The sequence below is a fragment of the Vicugna pacos genome, unplaced genomic scaffold (genome assembly GCF_048564905.1).
Source record: "Vicugna pacos unplaced genomic scaffold, VicPac4 scaffold_20, whole genome shotgun sequence".
NCBI classification, from domain to species: domain Eukaryota; kingdom Metazoa; phylum Chordata; class Mammalia; order Artiodactyla; family Camelidae; genus Vicugna; species Vicugna pacos.
The window spans coordinates 18,466,089-18,478,133 of NW_027328741.1; the positions used below are offsets into that span (position 1 = coordinate 18,466,089).

The window sequence follows — 12,045 nt, forward strand, 5'->3', positions numbered from 1 at the left end:
ATTTCTTGTTTTGTATTGGTGACTTTGCTAATATCTCTTCCACAAGGCAGTCTTCTTCCAATGCTTTCTGTTGCATTCTTCATATCACTTATTAAGTTCATCTGGTCCTCTAATAATATTTGGTTGTTTCATAGTTTCTGTCCCTTAGGTAATGTATACCTTATCAACATTTATTTTATTCCTGAGCTCACTAAACTGCTTTCTGAGTTTTGTTTTTTATATTCAGTTTTTGTATGGCATCTCTTCGGATTCTCTATTAGTTATACGGCAATATTCCATGACTTTAAATTTGTTTGCTGCAGTGTTGATGTTTGAGTGTGTGTGTGTATGTGTGTGTGCATTTGCCTGTGCATGTGTGTCTTTGTCTGTGTCAGTGTCTGTGTGTGTGTATCTGTGTGTGTGTGTGCCCTATAATGTTACTGTGATTGATCATGGACCTGGTAAATTATTGCTCTGATGACACTAAAAAACAGATTGGGTTTTGGAGTCCTTGCTTTTGTTTTCTGGTAGTTTGCAATATTGCACAATATTTGGTTTTGCTTATCTTAGCTACCTCTGAAAATATTTCAAAATGGCACATTCCAGTCGCTACTGTCTGGATAAAAGATTGCTTACATTGTCACTTCTTTCACTTCTTTGGTAGTTAATGCCACTGTTGTCACTTGGCCGGTGAACCCTTCCTTTTATCTGATATCCCTTAAGAATCAGTGCACACATTGAGGAAAGGTGTAAAGACAGGTGGGTATTTGGAATCAGGCAACTGCCTTTGCCATGTAGAATGTTGTAAGGTACATTGTCTCCACCACTGTGAATGGGAAGTAGGGAGAGTGTCATGAATGTCTGAGTGTCAAAAGGTTGGAAATTCTGTCTCCAATTTGGCTCCCTCCAAGTTACCTGTAACCATTAGTACTGGTGCAGTTGGAGGCTGATGCTGTGTGAAACACTGAGACCCTGTTTCTACTGGGAACTCTGAAACTCTGGGCTCAGATACCCTAGTAAGTGGGCCATGGTCGCAGGCACAAACTCTGCTCTTCCCTCAGTTCAGCCACCTTTATGTGTTTTAGCCCACCAAACTTCAGCTGTACACATGTGTTCTGGAGTATTGTTTTGTGTTGTAGTTATTTTTCTTGAGATGTGATCGTTTCACTGACTGTAGATTAAAGGGGAGAGACAGAAATAGTTGAAACATGTCACTCTTTTCAAAGAATATACTTTAACGTTTAAAACCTTAAATTCTAATAAGGACATTATAAGAACAGTAAAGAAAGTGAACAAATCACCTCCCTTAATATCAGAGTACTACAAAATATTTTGTTATTCCTGGGATTTTTCTTCAATTTTTTCCCACATGCATGCACATTTTAGTATAATATATGCCTATAATCTCTTTAAAATCATTTAAATTATTAAAATATTTCTCTGTGCTGTAAATATAGCCCTGTTGGTTCTCTAGTTTATAACTAGTACCTTGCATATTTCTGTCTTCCACATCCTCCTTCCCTGTCCCCAGTGGAAACCACTACTTGGTACACTACACATATATATGTGAGTCTGTTTCTGTTTTTTTATGATTATTTCTCTTACATCTTTAGTTTCCTCATGAAAGTGGTAACATAGAGTGTTTTTCTCTGTATGACTTATTTTGCTATGTGCAACACTATCTGGCTCCAGTCACATTGTTCCAAATGGCAGAATTTTATTTTTTGATATGACAATGACTAAGTATTTATTATGTTATCTATATCTCACATCTACTTCAGCCAATCATCTGTTGATGGGCAGTTGATTTGTGCTTCTATCCTTGGCTATTATAAATGATGATGTTAAGAACTTTGGGGGTAATATAGCCTTTAAAGTTAATGTTTACATTACTTATAGGTTTATAAAAAAACTGGAATTGCTGCAATATATAATGTTTCTGTTTCTAGTTTTCTTAGCACTGTCCACGCTTTTATAATAGTGGAGGCATCAATTTATATTTCCACCAACAGTGTACCTGGGTTCCCTTTTATTGACATTCATACTAATGTTTGTCATTTGAAGACTTTTTTAAATAGCCATTTTGGTTGCTGTGACATTATATTTCATTCTGGTATTGATTTATGGTTTCCTAATGAATAGCAACGTTATGTTTCTTTTTATGTCATGAAAATCATCCACATGTATGTTTTTGAAAAGTTTCCATGAAGATCCTACAACTGTTTTTAAGTTGTGGTCTTTGTTTTTTAAATAATGAGTTTAATATGCTATATATACATTATGGATATTAACACCTTGTTGGTTTCATAGTCTGAAACTATTCCTTCTATTCTATGTGTTGCCATAAGTCCTGCTGAAGATTTCCTTTGCTCTGCAAAAGATTTTGCATTTCACAATTATACAAGAAGTGGAATCACTGTATCATATATTACATCTATTTTTTCCTCAGTATAATTAAAATCAGTTATTGTTAGTTTTCCTTTTTTTGTTACTTAGTAGACAAATAAAAATACATATTGCAAAGATTTATCACAAAGGAACTTCTGCTCTTGTTCTTCTTCAGAGATTGTATAGTTTCAGGTTTTACATTTAGGAAATTAATCCATTTCTATTTTATTTTTTATTCTATGGAAGGAATTGCTCTTACATCTAACTTTTACATGTAATTTCCAGTTTTCCCAAAACTACTTGTTGAAGAGACTGCCTTTTTTCCATTGTATACCCTTGTCACCTTCATTATAGACTAATTGACCATATGTGTGTGTGTTTATTTTTGGACCCTTTATTTTGTTCCATTGATTATGTGACTCTGTTGGTGATATATTTTGATGTTTTGATTACTGTAGCTTTGTAGTATGTTCTAAAGTCAGGGAAGATAATACTCACAGCATTGTTAATTTTTCAAGGATAATTTTTGAAAATTTGTGCCTTTCAGAATTTAGTGTAAATTTTATTATTATTCTCCTTGTTTTGTGAAGAAACATATGGATTCTGTGAGAACAGAAATTTACTAAAAAAAAAACATGAGAAAAATTGTAAAGTATGGAGGATAAATCATACAACATTAAACAACCAATGGATTGCTGCATAAATCAAAGAAAAAATACAAAAAGAAATATAACAACAAAAACAAAGTTCATGTGATATAGCAAAAGCAGTATTAATAGGGATGCTTAGAGCAAAACAATGCCACTTATACAAATAAGAAATATCTCTCTCTTATAACATAATCTTACAAAGGATGTAGCAAAATAATAAACAAACTTGTTAGTAGAAAGAAAGATAGCTGAAAGATCGGAACATGAATACATAAAATAAAGATTAAAAGTAGAAATATCTAAAGAAATTACATAGTGGCCTTTGAAAGATAAATAAAACTGATAAAATTTAATGAGACTCATGAGCGAAAAAGAGAGTGCAGGTTAAAATGCTGCAAAATAAATGAGAAGTTACAGCTTATGTCAAAATAACAGAAAGCATCATAAGATGATACAACAAACTATATGCCAATTAAAATGGAATCCCTCGAAGAAATGGACAATTTCCTAGAAAGACCTTATATCCAGAATGGAATGAGAAATAGAAAATATTAACTGATTATCACTAATGAAATTGAATAAGTAATTAAAAAAAATCTCCCAAGAAACAAAATTCCAGGCCTTGACAGTTTCACAGGTGATTTCTGCCAAACATATAGAGAAGAGCTATCACCTATACTTCTCAGAGAATTCCAAAAATTTGCAAAGGAAAGAAGGCTTCCTACCCCACCTTTCTGTATAACACTATTATTAAAACAGGAACAAATATTTCATAAAATTACAGTTTAAATACAACTGAGAAGCATACATGCAAAAATGATCAATAAATATTAGCAAAGCAAACAAAACATTAAAGGGATTATACAGTATGATTAAGTCCCTTTTATCCCAGGGATGCAAAAGTGATTCATCACCCAGAAATTTATCAATATGATACACCAAACTAACAAATTGAAAAATAAAAATTATATGGTAACCTCAAAAGTGTCATAAAATGTTTTGACAAATTCAGTATCTATTTATGATTATATTTCTCCTCAAAATGAATATGAGGAAACATACCTCAACACATTTAAGGTTGCATATGACAAGATCTCAGCTATCATGACACTCACTGATTAAAAGCTGAAAGCATCTGCTGTTAGAGCAGGAAGAAGTCAAGAATGTTCACACTTGCCACTGTTATTCAGTATATTATTGGAAATTCTAGCCATAGCTATCCAAAATAAAAGTAAATAAAATATAGGTATTTCTGAAAAGGAGTACAAGAGTCTGCTTGCAGATGAAATACTTAAACAGAAATCCTAAAAAGGCACCACAATGCTATGAGTGCTTTTCAATGCATTTGGTAAAATTTCAGAATGTAAAATTAACATACAGAAATCTTGCATTTCTACACACTAACAACAAGCTAACAGATACAGAAAGTGAGGGAACTGTCTCATTTACAGTTGCATTACAAAAAAAACCTCAAGAAATGTGTACAACCAAGGAGGTTAAAAAACCTGTACTCAGAAAACTATAAAATATTTATAACAGAAATTGAAGATAATGAAAAGAGATGAAAGGATATACTGTGCTCATAGATTAGGAGAAAAATATTGTTTAAATGACAGTACTAGCCAAGAAAATACACAAATTAAATTCAGTGCTTTTCAAAATACAAATGGCATTTTCAGACACATAAAAAATAATTATTACATTTACATGTAAACACAAAAGAGTTGAAGTCACAAAGAAAAACAAAAGAAAAGATAATGAACAAACTTAAAACACAAACAACTTTGACAAAGAACAAAGAGGATGTAACACTGTCCCTGATTTTAAATTATAATACAAATCTACAGTAATGAATATGGTAGAGGCACAAAACAAACAGAATAATGGAACACAACAGAATGCCTAAAAGTGAAATCAGACAGTTACGGTCATTTAGCCCATTACAAAAAAATGAATATACAGTGGGGGAAAGGTAATCAACAGGCACATGAAAATGGTCAACATGACTAACCATGAGAAAAAAGCAAGACCATAACTCAATGAGATATTATGCCACTCCTGTCAGAATGACTATGATCAAAAAGGTAACAAATATAAATATTGGTGAGGATGTAAGAAAAATCACCCTGCTGCACTGCTTGAGTGAATTTAAATTTGTGCTCCTTCTGTGGAAAACATTATGGAGTTTTATCTAAAAATTAAAAATAAAATATGAACCAACATTTCCATAACTAGATACTTATTCCAAGAAAATGAAAACACAAATCAGAAAAGATAAATTCAACCCTATATTCACTGTGGCATTATTTACAATAGCCAGGCTATAAAAGAAAATTAATTGCTTTTCAATAGATGATGGATAAGAAAATGTGTGTTTATAGTATATATATCTACCCAACTATTAACTGCAGATTTATCTATATTTATATATATACGCACACTAAACTTATATATATATATATGCACTCATACCCATAAAAATACAATGGGTTATTACTCAGCTATAAAAAGAATAAGTTCTTGTCATTTGCAACAAATGTGTAGACCAAGAGTGTAATATGTTAGGTGAAAGAAGTCAGACACAGGATGGCAAATGCAGAAAAGTTTTACTCATATTTGGAATTTAAAGAAATGAACATAACAAAACAGAAAAGAATTTATATATATAGAAAGCAACAGGTTGCTCAAATGAAGGAGGGAAATGTGGTGAAGAAAAACAAATAGTTGAGAAAAATTAAGAGAGAAATTTTTCCATTTGCAAATTAAAATATCAGGGACAAGAAATTTACTGTGTGGGGAATAGTCAATAACTATGAAATATCTTTAAATAGCAACTATCAAAACTAGATTTATCTTTTGATCAGTTTGAAATGTATTAAAAATAGCAAAAATTATGTTATGTAAGAGAAACTCACACAGAGTTATAGATTAAAGTGCACTTCAAAAACAAACAAACACACTTATAGAAAAAACAATTTGATTTGTAGTTAACAAAGGCAGTATTTGGGAAAGGAGATATTGATTAATGCACTCAAAAGCTAAAAAACTCTAGCCGTAAAATAAACCTGTTCTAGGGATGCCCCGCAATAACATGAAAATTACAATTAATACTGCTTTATGTTCTATATTAATGTTGTTAAGTGGGTAGACCATAAGATTTCTCATCACAACCAAAAGACAAATTGTATTTCTTTAAAATTGTATCTAAATAAGATAATGAATTCTCCCTAAACTTGCTATGATATTTATTTCTTAATACTTATAAATCAAATCAATATCCTGTGCACCTAAACTTACACAATGTTTTATGCCAATTATATGTCAATAAAAGCGGAAGTAAAAATGGAAATTCAAAGGTCATGATTTCCCATGACATTTTTCATGATTCGTTTTGCAGCAAGTAAACTTGAGTCATGATATACTTATCCTAGGTAAAGATACTAATAAATAAGTGATTCAAATAAATTATACATAAAAATACTAATAAAATTAGGATTTTACCATGCTTTAAGCTTTCTTCATGTTAACAGCCCACTGCTTCTTTAGGTATCAAAATTTCACTCTGTGTATTCATCTGACATTAGGGAATGGATACAAATTTAAAACTGGCTGCTCCTGCTCTGAGTGATAAAGTTCAATGTCTGTGACCAATGGTCTCATCTCCCCGACAGCATCTGTAAGAAATGGTTATGCTAGGTTGCTAAAAATCTCAGCATGGTAAAATCTAAGGACTCCTACAATTCTTAACTGTTTTGCAATGGGAATGCAATACTGACAAAGACTTGATTTTGGATAACAATGTGGTGTTTTCTCATGGTTGCATTAGGGTATGTGAGGATAACCCCTCAGATCCACAACAAATATTCTTGCTCAAGTGCTGGTCCAAGAAGTGCAAATTTCTGCATTACTAGGACTGAGGACTGCTCTCAAAATGATGACCATGCTCACTGTATTCCAGGTAGTACAAGGAAAAAAGTTTATTGCAATTTCAAGGTGAACGGGAATAAGTCAGTGATTCAGTCCCTATAAATTAGTCAACGGGTGTTCAAAGCCAAAGTAAGTTGTGTCAACAATGAGAATTAAAAGAAAAAAAAAAACTTAAACATAAGTTTAAATTAAAAAGAAGACACAGTCCAGTGCTGGGCTCTGGGGGCTGCAGAATTTATATGCCTCAGTCCAATTCAAGGATTCAGTGGCTTGGCCCTAGCATCAGCTCTGGATTCAATGAACAGGTAACAATTAGTATACAGGGAAAAATATAATCTACCTCTCCCTAATCTGAAGAAAATCTGGTGGTTCAATGAAACTCTTATCTCACAGACATTCTGACAGGTGCAGAGGAATAACTCACTGATGACTCAACTAAGACAAACTTAGTTACTGCTTAACAATCCATCTTCACACACACACACAGTGGTAGAGAGATTTGTAGTATTTAATGGGAAGAATTCATTGGGCAGAGCTCAGAGTATAATTTTCAAAGCACGAGCCAACTTTTGACATTGGCCAATATTCTAGCTTTTCTCAGGTAGAAAACTACAGATGGACAAACAAATATTATTCTTCCTTAGAATTTCTAATTTTGAAAGTAAACTGTAGCCTTTGACTTATCAGTATAGAACCTTGTTAAGATGATCACGCTAAGACCCACTGTCTGATAAGAGAGCTGGAAATTAGCTACTGAACCAGCCTATCTGAACCCCAGACTGCTAATGTAAGCAACAACATAGCCACCATCAGAGTTGAGCTGACAAATTTAAAACCGTGATGTTTCTGTTGTAGGAAACACCACTGCTCTCCAGACACAGTTCTCCTGCTGCAAGTGGGCTCTTTTATTCTCTTGGTGAAGGTCATATTTACAGGATGTTGTTAGAGATTACCCTGGCCAATTTGCCCATTCTCCAGATTATCAAAGTCTTTCTTCACAAATGGAGACACATTTTCGGACACAATGTTACCATTTCAGTCTTATCAGATGACACTAGCTGCATCATTGTGAGTAAAGGCCTTAGGATCCCTGAACTTGCCTACAATTTTTCTAGCATTTCAGGGCATTTCACATTCTGAATATGCTTCACCTTTTATTTAAAATTAGTGGGAAATAGTCAAAGTCTTCCATGAATATTTTATATTTCCTAATATCTGCAGAAATTTGGTATTCTTGCAGTTGGAAAATTTTTAATTCCACCACCCTCACCTCCTTCTAGTCCACATAATTTAGATTGCAATTTGGTTACTGAATATGAGAACCACAACCAAGGGGATATTACCACTTTGATACTTACTTTGTGAAGGTTAGAAAGGGCACAACTTATTTGGTGTGTATAAACCTACATTAAATATTTGCAAAGGCACTGTCTCTTCTGGACAAAGCTCTGATTCTAAGAAGTATATTAATAATAAGTCAGTATAGTTATTGGTATGGGAAAGAGATTCAGCTGTTTTGTGGTGGGTGGGTGATGAAGAGACAGGAACAAATCCAGCAAATGTGAATGGATTGCTTTATGCCTCTGCAGGCATGAATTAAGAAGTAAATATTACTTTGTCTCCTGTACCTAACTCCACTTACTGTCTTGATTGACTTGTCCTTGGGCTATGAAAGATCTAGTTTGCGGTGAAGACCATAATGAAATAGTTTGAAAACCATGAGAGTTTTCTTGTTTCAGGAAAGTAGATATTGCTTAAAGTCAACATGTGTTTTTCATTCACTTAATACAAAAATGCATCCTGTGACATGTGTTGTGCTTACTGTGCTGGTATCCAAGTTAAACAAGGAAAGGGGGATAGACTGAAAACATCTGGAGGAGGTGGTTTCTGTGCTGAGACAGGGAAAGTCTAAGTAGATAAAAGGAGGACACCCAAAATCCAAGGATGAGCTGGAGTAAAAGTGGTGAGGTTGCAGCTAACATAGTTGACAATCGTTTGCCTGGATATATTTCCAGATACAGTGAAACATAAAGATATACCAAGGTAGTGAGATGCCAGATTTATAAAGAAATGACTAAACCAAGATGAGTTTGTGTGCTTAGAGTTGGAAAGGCATTAAATGCCACCCTGAGGACGTAAGCTTGTCTTTGGCTTGAATATAAAAGCAACATAATGTATTGACAAGAAAATATAATGTAGACTCTTGAGGGCAGGAAATGAAAGCACCAATTTTAATGCTTTGAAAACAGCACAAAGAAGACCATAGATAAAATTACTTCTTAAATTCTACCACATGCTGAATGTGCCATCTGACACTACATCATGTGACCTTTATGATTCCAGGGATGACATAATAGAGACCATGATCCCTGGGCCGGTTCCTGCATTTATCTCCTGTTCCAGCCTATCCTATAAACCCTTTTAATACTTTCCAGGATGAACAAGAAACCACTTAGTAATTTTCCCTCTCTCCATGTTTTATTCTTTTTCCAAATTCTTCCATTTTCTCTTCCTCCTTACAAGAAAGTATTTAAATTTACTCCCATATTTTTCCATCAAATGATCATATCAATCAAATATCTCTTTTTAACTTAAATGTTAATTTTGTCTCCCATTTAATCTTAACCTAATTTAAAAAAATAAGGTTAATACAGGTACACATCTATACTTCTTGTTCAAATAAGAAAATTGCAGATATCTGTCAACATTTGCCAACATCAATTTTAATCTTTGTTATCCTGCATAAACTGGTAGTCCTCTGGTAGATCCTTTGTAATTAGGATGACGTTCATAAAGTGAAGTTGGCTGATGAGTTGGCCTTGAAAGAGAGGTAGCTGATGTATCAGCTGTCATTGTCACTGGAAACCGTGCATTGCTCCCTGGTTGAAGTTTAGAAAAATGACCTTCTTTGGCAGATATGTTGTGATATCCATTTGGAAAAGCAGAAGGCTCCACCATCAGTCCAAAATAATTTCTCTGCATTGGAGACAAGATGGTGTTCTGAGAAGTAGAATTTTTGGTTTTAATGAACTTCATAATAAGGTCATTTGCTTCAGTGTATCTGCTTTGAGTGTGCCAGTGGACAATGTTCAACTGATTTAAAATAGCTTGCTGATCTACTGCAATTTGTTCTGGTGGTCTGATGGACCAGAAAAATCACCGCTGATCAGGGTAGTTTTATCACCAATTATGTGGCTAGTAGAGGGCTTTCTAATTAGAGGCATTTTTAATTTTGCAAAAGGTAAAAAAGCACTTTCTCCACTAGTGTCAGCCACAAAACCAGAATTATGAGTATCCACATTACCCCCTGCAATAAAGTGCTTCTTATTGAAATCTTAAGACAATGAAGATACCAGAGAGGCATTTTTAATCCCAACTCTTCTTTTTATTCTGATTAAAACCTGGGGAAAGACTCATTTAAAATTTGAATTATGGTAGATCTGCAGCTACAATCAAAGTGAAAAATTTTAGTAATATTTTAAACCAAAATACAAGACTACAATAAGCCTAACGTATAAAACATCAGATTTCACATTTATAATGCACAGATAATATCATGAAAATATGAACATTGCTATTTTTTAAATTTCCTTATTTGTAAAATACACATATAAGTAGTATAGTCATCAAATTAAAGAAGTTAGCATTTGCAGTAACTGTGAATGCCACTTTTCACAAGCAGCTTTAATACCTTTATATAGATTTCTGATAAGATTCATAGTTGCAAGCAAAGTTTCTCTGAATCTTGAATACATATGGCAGTGTCCTCATTTTTAGAAAAAATAAAGAATTTAAGACTTGGTAATTTTATACAGATTTCAAAATCCAGCTTTAAATATATATTACCATAGACTGATGTACAACATAAATTTTCATATATAAGTTACCAAGTGGTTACTAAAATTTCTGAATACCTTGCTTAAAACAGAGACTTCTTTTCCTTGTGCCAGAAAGTCAGCTAGACAAGCAGATCTTTGAAAATTCTGCCTCACTTTACTAAACCCATAAAGGTTAAGCTGTCTAACTAAACTTTTCATACTTCCAGTTTAAATATTCTGAAAGGGGCCTTTCTTTCCAAAACTACCTTCTTAAAGACATCTTCATCAATCACTATGGAAGATCCATTATCATCCCACCAGATGGATTGATATTGGTCACTCCTAGCCATTTTCCAGAGTTTTCTTGGAAATGTCAGAGAACGAAAATAATTATCTTCATCTGGTTCTGAGACACAATGTGTGTAACATGGTCTTTTTATCAAAGATTCTTCAGACAAAGTCTGAAAAGCATTTTCTTCAATCATAGACCTGAAGTCCAAGTCCCCAGAGAATGTTTGATCACACAATAGAGATCTACCAGAGTTACCTGAAACAGTTGGTCCATCTTTATGAGACACATCTTGAATTTCTGAAGAAACATGTGTCATCTCAAATAACTTTTTCTACAGCTACTTTTATAATCTGCATGATTTTGAGCACTGCAGGTTCAAATGCTGATTTGGCAGGCCTGCACAGATAAACTGCTAGGCAATCACAATGGTTCTCAACCTGAGTAGCTGTGTCATCACAATACGACTGGTATCCCAGCAACTCAAGTGTAAAATTCTGCCAGTGTTTACTTATCATTCATCCAGTTAAAATGAAACATAAATGTTGCTTATTTTCATAGTGTGATCTGCAAATATTATCCCCACAAAATCTTTTTTAATAATATAATTTTGGGGTCTATGAAATAAAACCAATCTCCATACTTTTGTACACAAATTTATACTAGATTGGTGAACAGAGAATAAATAATGCAAAAAAAATAATTTTAAAGTTTTGGAAGTTAAAGTGAAATTTGTGTAAAACCTCTACAGAAAATGTGTAACAATTTCAATATCATTTGTTATTAAAATTAAACATAATTTGATTCGGAAATGGAAGTATGTATTTATCTGTGTTCTTTAAAATAAGTAGCTGTATATTCAAAATATGAGAAAAATAATTATCAGTTTATTTGGAATGTTAATAAATAAATTGTAAATATTTATAAAATAAAATTTTATTTATATAATCAATCAAATTTAAGAAATCCCAAAGGGGGGAATTTTTGTTTTAAA

At 33.1% G+C, this 12,045-nt stretch overlaps 1 long non-coding RNA gene across 1 annotated transcript; it reads right to left on the reverse strand.

Annotated features, from left to right (window-relative positions):
• Positions 1-9,647: 9,647 nt before the first annotated feature.
• Positions 9,648-11,496, reverse strand: LOC140693824 (uncharacterized). Its single transcript, XR_012069524.1, has 2 exons — positions 11,310-11,496; positions 9,648-9,920 (listed from the first exon to the last, which is right to left on the reverse strand). It is a non-coding gene; the product is annotated as an uncharacterized lncRNA (long non-coding RNA).
• Between the last annotated feature and the right edge of the window lie 549 nt (positions 11,497-12,045).